General features: G+C 35.2%; 1 long non-coding RNA gene across 1 annotated transcript; it reads right to left on the minus strand.

Moving 5' to 3' along the window:
• Positions 1 to 297: 297 nt before the first annotated feature.
• Positions 298 to 1,137, minus strand: LOC138853253 (uncharacterized). Its single transcript, XR_011392463.1, has 3 exons — positions 1,095 to 1,137; positions 869 to 950; positions 298 to 389 (listed from the first exon to the last, which is right to left on the minus strand). It is a non-coding gene; the product is annotated as an uncharacterized lncRNA (long non-coding RNA).
• Between the last annotated feature and the right edge of the window lie 1,474 nt (positions 1,138 to 2,611).

A 2,611-nucleotide genomic window follows, 5' to 3' on the forward strand; every position in this document is an offset into this window, starting at 1 on the left:
CTATTAGAAATGAAGAGAAACTAAGTTACATTCTTAATTCTTTATTTTCAGTATTAACAAGGTGATGTAAGCGTGGCCAGGAGTCCGTCAGAAGACGTGCTGCTGGTATCACTAACCTGAAGGTAAACATCAGCGTTAATATTTAAAGTTAGCAAAACATGCGATTATTGGTATTACAATTTATAGAAATTTATCTTCCCACAGATACTCTTCCATTTTAGTGGTAATCCTTATATATGGCGGAATAATGAAAATTTTGTAAAGGCAGTAAAATTCATATTACTTACCATACAGACCACCGTATCTACCTTATCCACCAAAGCCGTCAAATCCACCAAGGCCGCCACCGTATCCACCATATCCTAGACCCAATCCGCCGAATCCTCCGCCTGTTGATGCATATGAGAAAATTTTCATTATTTTTTGAGTATAATACACTTTTTTTCTAAAGAAACATTATATCATAAGCGATATATCATAAACATTATACAACAAACATTATAAAACAAACATTATTCACTAATTAGAAAATTAGATAAAATTGAATAATTTCGGAAAGCCTTGTCTATTGTTATGAGATATCACCAACAACAAGCTTTATCAAGAACTTCAAAAAGCAATTTGTAGGTGAGACTCGTAACAGTAATGAAAGGTCTTTTACTGAGGTTGTATTTTCTACCATTTGACAACGTACATTGTACAATAAAAAAGTGCGTCACAATTCCTTATCTTAGCGATAAGTGCATACATAAATGTATTGTCAATACATGTCCAAACCTGCACAGAGCTGATATAAAATAATCATAACTTCTTTTCAAAAAAATATAAAAATATCAATTTTTTTTTTCCTTTTAAGAAAATTACTCACCAAATCCTCCATAGCTCGGGATATAGCCACCATAGGCGACGGCAACCATCACAGCCAACACCGTCAGGATGGACAGGAAACGCTGCCGTCACAGATATACAATGTTAGCATGATGGATTTAAGAATGAAGAATGAATAGTTTTGTAATATACGATTCAGTTATTTAACACACGGTTTTGATAATCGAGCATCATGATTCAAAAGAATCGTGGATGTGAATACTTACCATGGTTATGGAGTGTGTGAGTTTGAAGACAGGAGCTACTGATAGTGAGGCTCGATGCCCAGGGGTTTATATAGGACAAGAAAAAATGCCTCAAGAGGTCTGAACTCTTGAAGTTGCAGCTCTCAAGGTACTACAAGCTGTCAAATGGTACGCTCTGGCAAGGTAAAATCTTGAAATGATTCAGCTCTGTTACCGTTAGCTATAAATATACTACATAAATATATTACAACCCAATGTAAAAGTCTACTTAAACATTTTCAGAATGTAAGCAGAAAATTAAATAATTACTTCTACTGATAACACGGATGTGATTATTAGCTGAAATTTCATTAATGATTCCTCATAATGAACAAGAATTTTTGAGGTTTCAGATAATTCACTAATTTGGTTCTCAGAAAATAGATGCAAAAATAACAATTTGCAACGTATAGGTTTAACTTCACGTAGTATATACCCTGAGACAGACGTGTAAAATAATATATTTAATGTGTGTAAATATATTCTTAAGGCTTACTTTAATTCCAGATTTAAGAATTAAAGTATTCTTGATATTAGTGTAGAGGTGAAATGTAACCTTAATGAATGAAGTGCAGTCGACAGACTGCACGTTACTACTAGTAAATTAGCTTTTTCTGTCAGGTCGCTCAAATAAATCACCTCTTCTCCAAATATATCGTTTGTTTAATCATGCGTTTCAGTGCGATTATTTTTACAGACTGTAAACAGAAAAAATGTATTATTTACGTAAGACTTAGTTAGGTTAGATAATGTTAGCCTAACCAGATATAAATTATTTATATAATTAATAGTAGCTAACTAATAATAACGAAATAAAATTAATATCTGCCACACTAGATACATCATTACTACAAAAAGTGTTGATAACTATACGCAATATGGGATGAATAAACGAAAATCTCAGGACATCTGCAAATTTAAATCATACTATATTTTTGACTCACGAAATAGTAATGACACTATTGCAAAAAAACTATACTACAGGTGGGATTTGAACCCGCGGTCAGAGAGTCTCAAAACTCCAGACCGTGGCGTTAGCCACTGGACAAGCTAACTTCAACAAGATTTGTCCAACTAGGTATATTTATACACCATATGAAGGTAAGCATAGGCACCACTGTGACCACAAATGCGACGGTTTGGAGTTTTGAGACTCTTTCACCGCGGGTTCAAATCCCACCCGTTGTATGGTTTGTTTGCAATCGTGTCATTACGATTTCGTGAGTCATGTTGACGGCTTTGAGGGGACTCGAGCTAGAGTTCGTCACGGCCATGCTAGCGGGAGATTCGTCTGTAAAAACTTGCATTTGTGGACACAGTGGTGCCTGTGCTAACCTTCCTATGGTGTAGAAATATACCTAGTTGGACGAATCTTATTGAAGCTAGCTGGTCCAGTGGCTAACGCGACGGTTGGAGTTTAGAGACTCTCTGACCGCGGGTTCAAATCCCATCCGTGATTTGGTTTATACTATATTTTTGACATGCAGTTGTTTGCTTAT

Source organism: Cherax quadricarinatus, chromosome 26, assembly GCF_038502225.1.
Source record: "Cherax quadricarinatus isolate ZL_2023a chromosome 26, ASM3850222v1, whole genome shotgun sequence".
Classification (NCBI taxonomy): domain Eukaryota; kingdom Metazoa; phylum Arthropoda; class Malacostraca; order Decapoda; family Parastacidae; genus Cherax; species Cherax quadricarinatus.